This window comes from Girardinichthys multiradiatus, chromosome 17 (genome assembly GCF_021462225.1).
Source record: "Girardinichthys multiradiatus isolate DD_20200921_A chromosome 17, DD_fGirMul_XY1, whole genome shotgun sequence".
Lineage (NCBI taxonomy): Eukaryota > Metazoa > Chordata > Actinopteri > Cyprinodontiformes > Goodeidae > Girardinichthys > Girardinichthys multiradiatus.
Genome location: NC_061809.1, coordinates 30,575,328 through 30,588,187, shown reverse-complemented (window position 1 = coordinate 30,588,187; position 12,860 = coordinate 30,575,328).

The window sequence follows — 12,860 nt, the reverse complement described above, 5'->3', positions numbered from 1 at the left end:
GAGCTCCTCCCGGATGGCTGCATCTAGAAATCCTGTCCATAAAAGTTATGAACAGGACCAGTGACAAAAGGCAGCCCTGCCGGCGTCCAACATGCACTGGGAACAGGTCCGACTTAGTGCCGGCAATGTGGACCAAACTCCTGCTCCGCTCGTACAGAGACCGGATGGCCCCTAATAAAGGGCCCCCGATTCCATACTCCTGGAGCACCCCCCACAGGGCATCACGAGGGACAAAGTCGAATGCTTTCTCCAGGTCCAGAAAACACATGTGGACCGGTTGGGCAAACTCCCATAAACCCTCGAGTTCCCTGTAGAGGGTATAGAGCTGGTCCAGTGTCCCACGGCCGGGACGAAAACCACACTGCTCCTCCTGAAGCCGAGGTTCAACAATCGGCCAGACTCTCCTCTCCAATACCCTGTCATAGGCCTTACCAGGGAGGCTGAGAAGTGTGATCCCCCTGTAGTTGGAACACACCCTCCGGTCCCCTTTCTTATGAAGGGGGACCACCACCCCAGTCTGCCAGTCCAGAGGTACTGTCCCCGACCGCCACGCAATGTTGAAGAGGCGTGTCAACCATGACAGCCCCACAACATCCAGAGATTTTAGATACTCAGGGCGGATCTCATCCACCCCCGAAGCCCTGCCACCGCGGAGCTTTTTAACCACCTCGGTGACTTCAGCCTGGGTGATGAAAGAGTCCAACCCTGAGTCCCCAGCCTCTGTTTCCACCAGGGAATGCGTGATGGCAGGATTGAGGAGATCCTCGAAGTACGCCTTCCACCACTCGATAATGTCCTCAGTCGAGGTCAGCAGCCTCCCACCCCCACTGTGAACAGTGTTGGCGAAGCACTGCTTCCCCCTCCTGAGGCGCCAGAGGGTTTGCCAGAATCGCTTCGAGGCCAACCGGTAGTCCTTCTCCATGGCCTCACCGAACTCCTCCCAACCCCGAGTTTTTGCCTCTGCCACAGCCCGGGCCGCGGCATGCTTGGCCCCATGGTACCCGTCAGCCACCTCAGGAGTCCCACAAGCCCGCCACAGCCAATAGGACTCCTTCTTCAGCTTGACAGCATCCCTTACTGCCGGTGTCCACCACCGGGTTCTGGGATTGCCGCCGCAACAGGCACCACAGACCTTGCGGCCGCAGCTACGGGCAGCAGCATTGACAATAGATGAGGAGAACATGGTCCAATCGGACTCTATGTCTCCAACATCCCCCGGGATCTGGTCAAAGCTCTCCTGGAGATGGGAGTTGAATACATCCCTGGCTGAGGGCTCCGCTAGACGTTCCCAGCAGACCCTCACTATGCGCTTGGGCCTGTCAAGTCTGTCCGGCTTTCTCCTCTTCCAGCGGATCCAACTCACCACCAGGTGGTGATCAGTGGACAGCTCAGCCCCTCTCTTCACCCGAGTGTCCAAAACATGCGGCCGAAGGTCTGATGATACGACAACAAAGTCGATCATTGACCTCCTGCCTATCAGTGCACTTGGCACCAGGACACCCTTATGTTTGAACATGGTGTTCATTATGGACAATCCGTGTCTAGCACAGAAGTACAATAATAAAACACCACTCGGATTCAGATTGGGGAGGCTATTCCTCCCGATAATAATTGGCTCATATTTTCCACCGCATGGCTGCACTTCTGCTGCAGAAAAACATCTCGCTGAGCTGATTACAGACGTGGAGAAAAAATACACGGACTCTTTCATCATAATACTGGGAGATTTTAACAGAACAAACCTCTCCAATGAACTCCCCAAATACAGACAGCATATTAAGTGTCCCACCAGAGACAAAAACACACTGGACCATTGTTACACAGCTTTAAAGGACTCATATCATGCTGTTACCAGGGCTGCTCTGGGTTTTTCAGATCATTATCTAATCCACCTCATCCCAACCTACAGACAGAGACTAAGAGCTTCCAAACCCAAGGTTCACACTGTTAAGAAGTGGACTGAGGAATCAAAGCAGATGCTACAGGACTGCTTTGAATGCACAGACTGGACTGTTTTTGAAACTTCAGCCACTGACTTAAACCAAATAACTGATGTGGTGACATCATACATCAGTTTCTGTGAGGACATGTGTGTGCAGACCAAGACCTTCTGCACCTTTGGGAACAATAAGCCATGGTTTACTCCACACCTCAGGAACCTGCACAGGGAAAAGGAAGAAGCTCACAGCAGTGGAGATTGGGCGCGGTACAGGCAGGCCAGGAACAAACTAACAAAGGAGAACAAAACAGCTAAGAGAAGCTACAGTGAGAAGATTAAGAACATCCTTTCTACTGGTGACACTTCAGCTGTATGGACTGGTCTGAGAAACCTGACTGCCTATAGGAGCCCCCCCACCCATCCTGAACAGAGTCGTCCAACCGTCTGAATGGCTTCTACTGCAGACATGACAAGAAGCCATTCACACCTCAAACCATCTCCTCCACATCCCATTCAGGAACAAATTTGACCCGTAAAACAACCAACCCCCTACCTTCAGATCCTCCGCCTGCACTAAAGATCTCAGAGGAAGATGTAAACAGGCTCTTTCAGCGCATGAAAACAAAGAAAGCTGGAGGACCTGATAATGTCTCCCCATCATGTCTGAAAGCCTGTGCAAATCAACTCAAGTCACTAGAGAAATGTGAGGTCCCCTCCTGCCTCAAACGATCCACCGTCATCCCGGTGCCCAAGAAACCCACCATCGTAGGATTAAATGACTACAGGCCTGTAGCTCTGACGTCTGTGGTCATGAAGTCATTTGAGCGGCTGGTGTTGAAGCACCTGAAAGACATTACAGGCCCCCTGCTGGACCCCCTGCAGTTTGCTTACCGAGCAAACAGGTCGGCAGATGATGCTGTCAACTTAGGTCTACACTTCATCCTGCAACACGTCGACCACCCAGGGACGTACGCCAGGATCCTGTTTGTAGACTTCAGCTCGGCCTTCAACACCATCATACCAGACATCCTCCACCAGAAGCTCACCCAGCTCAACGTCCCAGCCTCCACCTGTCAGTGGATCAACAGCTTCCTGACGGACCGACAGCAGCAGGTGAGTCTGGGGAGCATCTTCTCCCGAACCAGATCAATAAGTACTGGTGCCCCCCAGGGGTGTGTTCTATCCCCACTCCTCTTCTCCCTGTACACAAATGACTGCACCTCATCAGACTCGTCCGTGAAACTCCTTAAGTTTGCAGATGACACCACTGTGATTGGACTGATCCAGGACGGTGATGAGTCTGCATACAGACAGCAGGTGGATCGGCTGGTACACTGGTGTTGTCAGAACTACCTTGAACTCAACCAACTCAAGACTGTGGAAATGGTGGTGGACGTTCGGAGAACACCACCCCCATACATCCCCCTCACCATCCTCAACAACACCGTAGCAGCTGTGGACCAGTTCAGGTTCTTAGGAACCACCATCTCTGAGGACCTGAGATGGTCTTCACACATAGACACTGTTCGAAAGAAGGCCCAGCAAATACTGTACTTCCTGAGACAACTCAAGAAGTTCAACCTTCCACAGGAGCTGTTGGTCATCTTCTCCACTGCCATCATTCAATCTGTCCTGTCTTCATCCATCTCAGTGTGGTTTGGCTCATCCACAAAACAGGACCGGTCCAGACTGCAACGAATAATCAGGACTGCAGAGAGAATAATCAGGGCTGACCTTCCCTCCATCCAGGACTTATACAAGTCAAGGGTCAAGAAAAGAGCTGCTAAAATCTCTGCAGACCCCACACACCCTGCACATAAATTGTTTAGAGCCTTACCTTCAGGTGGCGCTACAGAGCACTGCTCACTAAAACCAGCCGCCACAGAGACAGTTTCTTCCCCCAGGCCGTTTCTCTGTTGAACATTCAATAGATTAAAAAACAACAGCATACTGATGTTGCAAATGCACCTTTTTATTATATATGTGTATATTGTAAATTGTAAATTGTAAATTTGTATATTCTGTAATGCAAAAACAAAACCAAAGAGCATAGTGTACCGGAGTCAAATTCCTTGTTTGTATGTACGAACTTGGCAATAAAGCTGATTCTGATTCTGATTCTGATTCTGATCACGCCTCTCCAGGTGTCACTATCATTTCCCACGTGGGCGTTGAAGTCCCCAGCATAATAATGGAGTCCCCAGGAGGGGCACTATCCAGCACCCCCGACAGGGACACCAAGAAGGCCGGGTACTCCGCACTACCGCTCGGCCCATAGGCCGAAACGACAGTCAGAGACCTGTCCCCAACACGAAGGCGCAGGGATGCGACCCTCTCATCCACTGGGGTAAACCCCAACACGAGACGGGTGAGCTAGGGGGCAACAAGCAAACCCACCCCAGCCCGTCACCTCTCCCCGTGGGCCACTCCAGAGTAGAAGAGAGTCCAGGCCTTCTCGAGGAGATGGGTTCCAGAGCCCACGCTGTGCGTGGAGGTGAGCCCGACTATTTCTAGTCGATATCTCTCGACCTCCCGCACAAGCTCAGGTTCCTTCCTCCCCCGGCAAGGTGACATTCCATGTCACCTAGAGCCAGCCTAAGCATCCGGGGATCGGGCCGCTGAAGTCTCCACATTCGTCCGCCACCCAATCCTCTTTGCACCGGTCCCTCACGGTTTCCCCTGCAGGTGTTGGGCCCACTGGGGGAAGACCTCGCGTCTCTCGTTCGGGCTTGGCCCGGCCGGGTCCCGCAAGGAGCAACCCGGCCACCAGGCACTTTCCGGCAAGTCCCGACCCCAGGCCTGGCTCCAGGGTGGGACCCCTGCTCCGCCGTACCGGGCGACGTCATGTGCCTCGATGTACTAGTCCTCATGAAGGATTCTTGAACCGCTCTTTGTCTGACCCATCACCTAGAGCCTGTTTGCCATGGGAGACCCTACCAGGGGCATTTAAGCCCCAGACAACATAGCCTCTAGGATCATTCGTGCACTCAAACCCCTCCACCATGTTAAGGTGGCGGTTAAAGGAGGGGTTAATGTAATATATATATATATATACATAGGTAAAGCTGAGTATCATCAGCATGACAGTTCAAATTTATCCTATGCTGCCTGATAATTTGACCTATTGGAAGCATATATATAGTAAAGAGAATTGGCCCAAGTACTGAACCCTGTGGTACTCCACAATTAACCGTGGAGTTTAAAGATGATTTATCATTTACATGAACAAACTGGAATCTGTCAGACAGATAAGATTTAAACCAGCCTAGCGCTGTTCCCCTGATCCCTACAGCATATTCCAGCCTTTTTAAGAGAATATTATGATTGACTGGATCAAATGCAGCACTGAGATCTAACAGAACCAGCACAGACACAAGTCCATTATCTGAGGCCATAAGAATATCATTAGCGACTTTCAGCAGTGCTTGTTTAGTGCTATCATAATAATAATAATAATAATAAATTTTGTTTGAAGTGTCTTTCAAAACACTCAAGGGCAATGTACTAACAAGAAATTACATAAAACCCAAGAAAATAAAAACAACAGACGATATTAAAATATACACTGAACAGAACAATCAATGGAGGTAAGCACAGAATGGATGGGTTTTGAATTTAGACTTAAACGGAGGGAGAGTGTCATTATTCCGAATGTCTGGAGGGAGTGAATTCCAGAGTTTGGGAGCAGAGTGGGAGAAAGCTCTGCTCCCCATGGTGCTAAGATGGGCAACGGGTTCAATAAAATGGATGGAGGAGAAAGATCTAAGGATGTGAGAGGGAGTAGCAATGTGAAGGAGTTCTGAAAGGTATTGGTGGGCAAGATTCTGGATGGCCTTGAATGTATACAGAAGGATTTTGAATTGTATTCTTAATCTAACAGGGAGCCAGTGGAGCTGCTGTAAGATTGAGGTGATGTGATGAAATAAGGGGGTTCTGGTAATAATACGCGCAGCTGAATTCTGAACCATCTGAAGCTAGAGATTTTTGAGGAAGACCAAAGAGAAGAGAGTTGCAGTAATCAATGCGGGAGGTGGCGAGACCATGGATAAGTATAGATGCAGAGCATGGGGAAGAGAGGGACTGAGATGACTAATATTGCATAGATGAAAACATGACAGTTACTTCCTATGCTCTCTCAATAACTGAGATTGAAGTAATCATGCTCGCAAGTATGCCAATGATTTTACTTTTAATAGAATCAATTTTATTGATAACGTATCCCATTAAGGGTTAGGGTAATAGAGAAAAATAGAGAATTTGGATTATTTGGCATGGGTGCCTGGGTATGTGTGTGCATCTGTGTGGAGGAGAGTGTGTAGAGTGTGTGTATGAGTGAATGTGTGCATCTTTGTGAAACCCCTAGGCCATAGAGAGACAGCGGGAGGCATAGGGAGAGCAGCAGGGGCACTGAACCATTGGCCCAACACCACCGCCAAGGCAGCAAGACTACCGGGGGCTTGTGGTTGTGGTGAGTATATGTGAACAGTTGTGAAGTCGGAAGTACACTGAGATTGCTTGACAGCGAACAGTCGTAGAAACGCCTACAGCCAACCCATGCCTTTCAGACTAACCCCTCCTAATTCTACCTACCTACTAAGTTTGTTCCCACCTTCAGTTCCCCAAGAGACACTCAGCAAAATAACCCTTCCTTTTGAGTTCAGTAGATAATTTGAAAAAGGAAAAAATGCTTTGATGTGGTTCCTGCAATGAATGCATATGTATATAATAATTAAGCAGGAACAGAACACCAAATTTTAGATTTCTGTATTACACTATTAAAGGTTCATGAAATAGTTTAAACTTTTTAAAGAAAATTTTGTTTTTGTTTGCCAAATTATTAGGGATATATCACAATGTGCCTTGAGGACCAGTGTTGAGAAACACTGCCCTGGGGGACCCACCACCTGCAGGGGGATGCATTGGGGATTGGTGCTTAAAGGATCTGGCAGCATTGGAAAGCGAAGGCCTCAACAACCTGACCTCTTGGCGCTTAGACTGGCTCTAGGGACTTGGAATGTTCCAATGGATGAAAAACAAAATTACAATGATTGGTTGTAAAAAGGTGGGGGTTGGAAACTGTGGGTTTGACTTCAGACCCCCCTTCACTGGGATGAAACATTACTTCATCTCTGCCTTGGGTTATCCTAATCCCTGCTGATCAGATTGTCTTTACCGCATCATTCAGATAGTTTGTTGACATATGAGGATCAGAGCCTGCGTCAGAGTACGATAAGTCTGTCAGAATCTGTCTGTCCATTTTTAAATTAAATTAAATCAACTCAAATCATATCTATTTATATAGCACATTTAAGAACAACTGTCGCTGGCCAAAGTGCTGTACACCAAAACATCACATTACTACAATAGTTCAAAGTAAAAAACGAACAAACAAAAAAACATGACAAGACAAAATAAAACAATTAGTCCACTCCCGTGCTGTATTAAAAGCCAGTGACTACAAGTTTTTTTTTTTTAGAAAAGACTTAAAAACAACCAGAGTTGAAACCTGTCTGATATGAAGGAGGGGGGCTGGTTCCAGGGGGTACAACTGAAAACCGGAAGCAAATAATCATTAGATCTAAGAGGAGGGCTCATAAGGCTGCAGGAGGTCAGACGGGTAAATAGGTCTTATAGGTGATCAATAAAAAAGGAAACCGATGAAGGGAAGAAAGCACTGGGGAGATAAGTTCTGAGATGAGCTGCAGTCATGAGAGGCTGGCCTGGCTGACACCAACATACAGAGAGCTTACAGTAATCCAGCTGGGAGCTAATGAAGGCGTGAATCACCCATTCAGAATTAATCAAAGATAAAAATGGTTTCAATTTAGATAAAAGTTTCAGTTTCAAAAAGTTATTTTTATTACAGAACTGATCTGTTTTCTAGATTAGAATCAGAATCAGCTTTATTGCCAAGTTCGTACACACAACAAACAAGGAATTTGACTCCGGTACACTTTGCTCTCTGGGTTAGGGTTTTTTGTTGTTGTTGTTTTTTGTGTTTTAAGATATATTCTGCATATATTTTTAGGTCCTTAAATACATATATACAATATACACATATGCAGAGGTGCATTTGCAACATCTGTATGCTGTTGTTTTGTTCTCTATTAAATGTTCATCAGAGAAACAGCCTGGGGGAAGAAACTGTCTCTGTGGCGGCTGGTTTTAGAAGATAGTGCTCTGTAGCGCCACCTGGAGGTAAAAGCATAAACAGTTTATGTGCAGGGTGTGTGGGGTCTGCAGAGATGTTAGCTGATTATTAGCCCTGATTATTCGTTGCAGTCTGGACCTGTCCTGTTTTGTGGATGATCCAAACCACACTGAGATGGATGAAGACAGGACAGATTGAATGATGGCAGTGGAGAAGATGACCAGCAGCTCCTGGGGAAGGTTGAACTTCTTGAGTTGTCTCAGGAAGTACAGTATCTGCTGGGCCTTCTTCTGAACAGTGTCTATGTGTGAAGACCATTTCAGGTCCTCAGAGATGGTGGTTCCTAGGAGCCTGAACTGGTCCACAGCTGCTACGGTGTTGTTGAGGATGGTGAGGGGGTGTATGGGGGTGGTGTTCTTCAAAGGTCCACCACCATTTCCACAGTCTTGAGTGGGTTCAGTTCAAGGTAGTTCTGACTGCACCAGTGTACCAGCTGATCCACCTGCTGTCTGTATGCAGACTCATCACCGTCCTGGATCAGTCCAATGACAGTGGTGACATCTGCAAACTTCAGGAGTTTCACGGACGAGTCCGATGAGGTGCAGTCATTTGTGTACAGAGAGAAGAGGAGTAGGGATAGAACACATCCCTGGGGGGCGCCAGTACTTATTGATCTGCTGCGGGAGAAGATGCTCCCCAGACTCACCTGCTGCTGTCGGTCCGTCAGGAAGCTGTTGATCCACTGACAGGTGGAGGCTGGGACGTTGAGCTGTGTGAGCTTCTGGTGGAGGATGTCTGGTATGATGGTGTTGAAGGCCGAGCTGAAGTCTACAAACAGGATCCTGGCGTACGTCCCTGGGTGGTCGAGGTGTCGCAGGATGAAGTGTAGACCTAAGTTAACAGCATCATCTGCCGACCTGTTTGCTCGGTAAGCAAACTGCAGGGGGTCCAGCAGGGGGCCTGTGATGTCTTTCAGGTGCTTCAACACCAGCCGCTCAAAGGATTTCATGACCACAGACGTCAGGGCTACAGGCCTGTAGTCATTTAATCCTAGGATGGTGGGTTTCTTGGGAACCGGGATGATGGTGGATCGTTTGAAGCAGGAGGCGACCTCACACGTCTCCAGTGACTTGTTGAAGATCTGGAGAAGAAGAGCTATGATTTCCACTTGGTCCAAAAATAATAACTTCCGTTTTATTTCTGTTGAAGTTTGAAAAATTTAAAGCCATCTACGCTTTTACCTCAGTGAGGCAGTCAAACAGTGGTTGTAGCGAAAAAGGATTACTACGCTTCAACTGAAAGTAGATCCGAGTGTCATCTGCATATGAATGAAATGAGAAGTTATACTTTCAACAGATGGAGCCTGAGGGAAGCATGTAAATGGAAATAAAATAAGTGCAAAAACTGATCCTTGGGGAACTCCTCGTGTGAGGGGAGCTGAGGAGGAAACAAATTCTCCCAGGCTTAAGGAGGAACTCCTGTAAGACAAATAAAACCTGACCCAGTCCAGTGCAGAGCCTTTGATACCACATAGCCAGGAGATCAAAATATTGTGTCAACTGCATCAAAGACAGCTGTCAGGTCTTAAAGCAGGAGAACAGCTGAGTCTCCTGAATCTGAAGCTAATAAAAGACAATTAAAAAACTTTTAAGAGTGCAGTTTCAGTGCTGTGGAAGGTTTTAAAACCAGACTGAAAACAGATTTCAAGAATGTTGTAAGCATTAGAAACAACTGCAGCTGAATACTAAATATCCTTCTAAAATTTCTGATAAAAAAGGAAATTTTGAGATGGGCCTTAAATGTGATGTATCAAAGTTAGTTTTTTTCAGCAACAGCTGCACAACTGCATGTTTATAACAGGCTGGAACAACACCTGAACTGATACTGCTGTTACAAGTCTCTAAACTATCAGACCCAACATATTTATTATATAGTTCCAGCCAAAAAGCCAGAAAGGTCCCTAATAAAAGCCTTGTTTTATTTCAGAGGTCTGTAAACAACACATCTCAAACATCAGAAGTTCAAAGCTTTAATAAAAGCTATACTGTATTTACAGGTAAACGTCTTGTTAATCACAGCTGCTACCTTCCACTATTTCCAGAGGTCCTCGAGTCATTAAAATATGAACAGTCTGCCGGTAAAAGACCAAAGCAACTACTGGACTCACTGATATTCTTCCCGGTTTCAGTCACACAAACAATCCATAAAATACAGAAAAAGTCATTCAGAATAAAAGTTTTATTGACTCGTGATCAGCGCCATCCTTGAAGGCAGCACAGAAGATGACAGAGGTGCCCAAACCAATGGTCGCAAGTTTATTGAGCTTATCCACCGATGCCTAAGGCTACAATGATGAGTGGGACAACAGTGGACACCGGACCCACCAATAGAACCAAACAGAGAATTACAGGATCCACAAAGCATCAAGACAGATGATGGGCAGATCTAGTCACAGAAGAAAGAACAGGGCAGGCTTTCAGCTTCACCAGCCATCCTGGGCGACTTCCTGGGCCTCTGTGGGGTGTCTCCGCGCAGACAGGGTCACAGTGTGGAGAAGGTACACAATTCATCGGCCAGTGGAGGAAGACACCTGGTGCTGCACTCATTACAATTAAAAATGGTGAGCTTGGTGACAGAGAAATGAAGAACCAACAGTGTCTGATGTTCATACACCAATGCTGAGTTTATGTCTCTGAAAAAAGTGTTAAAAACAGAACAAACAATAAAACTATTGATAAACCATGAGCAACAGCATCATCTTAACAATTCTCTGAATGAGTTTTTATTAGAGTTAAGAGAGTCACTGGTTGAGAGGCAGGGTACACCATGGACAGGTCACCAGTCCATCACACTGCACTGCAGAGACACACAGGATATACAACCATTCAAGCAGATACACACCTCAGGGAAATTTAGAGTATTCATGACCTAACAGGCATGTTTGTGGACTGTGCTAGAAAGTGGAGGGAAGCCACAGTACCTAGAGAGAACCCATGCATACATGGGGAGAACATGCAAACTCCATGCAGAAGACCCTAGGCCCGGGATCGGAACTCAGGAGCTTCTTGCTCCTTGGCAACATTGCTACTAACAGAACCACCATGTCAGAATTATGTTTTGCATAATGCAGCTGGCTGCTGTTTTGGAATCTATTCACAACCCCAATGACTTAAAAGACCTCCCCAACAAAATCCATCAACACCATGGTGTCAACAGATCAGCAGCAGACCCATTTGATTTGACGTTTCAGAAGACAGAAAGCTGTGGACTAATGGTGAAAAGGTTGTTTTATCCCTCCTTTCACCCCTGGGGGTAGGAAAAAGTTATGTTGAGTGGTGAAACGTTACATCACAGGTTCAGTGCTGTTGCTGCTCTAGGAGATGTTAAAACTGAGTAAACTGCTCTGAGGCTTACGACCTGTTGTGGAAAAATTAGTTTTCACCAAGACAGAGACCGATGATTGTCACTCGGAATCAGTTTTATTATAACCTGGACAAGGGAGAGTAATTTTACATTACTGGACATTTACCCAGGAGTGCTCACAAATCATTCTGATAGACAAAGCAAAAGTTCTCCTAATAACAGCTTCCACAGCTCTCAAGGTAATCTTCTTGAAACCTGTTGTTGGAAATTGAGCCTTCCACAGTGTGGCGTACATCTTGTCCCATATAAGTGTCGGGTTCTGGGAGTTGCTGACTTTATTTTGTGCCTGCTATTAACTGTGCTTCACCCCTAGGTACCGCTTGTGCTCTGTTGGGTTAAGGACAGGTGTTTTCCGTCTCCGTGATCAGCTGGGAGGTTTAAAAGGAGCATCCTGCTAGCCCTTCAACGCTTGAGTGTTTTGCCTCTGTGGTACATTCTGCTGGCCAAAGTAAACGAACTCCATGTTTATGCTAAGCCTAGACTTATTGATCTCGTCCTTACTTATTTCCAGGTTCAGTTTTGGACACAGCTCAAGTTCCTTTGAAGAACCTACCTGCCTTTGCCTTTTCATGCCAAGAATTTGAGTTTGGATATTCCGTCAAGCTCCGCTGGCAGCAACCGGACTCCATAACCTCAGCTTCCTCCGAGCGAACCCTGTCCACCCTCCAACGAGCAGCACCTCTGGACTCCATCTGAAAGAACGCACCGAACCTAAGGTCTGATCCTTGGGAAGGATCAGTCAAACCTACGTAACCAGGCTTAACAAGCTTACCAAACCCGGAACCTTATCTCCTCCAGTGAGCCATCCACACCTACAACTGTAAGATACATTACACAACAAATCCTAACTGTTACAACCCACCACTTTCCTGTTACCTCTCCATGAAGCCGAGGAGTTCATGTCCCGGACCACGCCTTCCAGGATCCTGTGATAAAATAAATGCTTTAAACTTTATAATCTTTTTGAGTGTTTTCTGCATGTGGGTCAAATCGGCAACAAACAAAATGACAGAACACTCAGGCCAAGCCCACCCAACAGAAACACATAAAAGAACTCTTTCCAAACATAGTCACCAAATTCAGGCTCAAGGTTCATCTCTCCGCTCACTCCATGAACAACAGAAACAAACTAACCAGCAGCTTGAACAAATCTCCTCTCTCTTGCAGCATATCCTCAGTACCAAAGACTCCCCTTCACCTGGTGGCACTACTGAAACTCCGCTGTCTCAACAATTACTTCCTGGACGTGACGTAACTTCCCCTAATCCGGAGAAATTTTCTGGAGAAATCAGAGACTGTGGAGTGTTTCTGCTACAGTGTAAGCTGGTGTTCAACCGGTCACCTCAA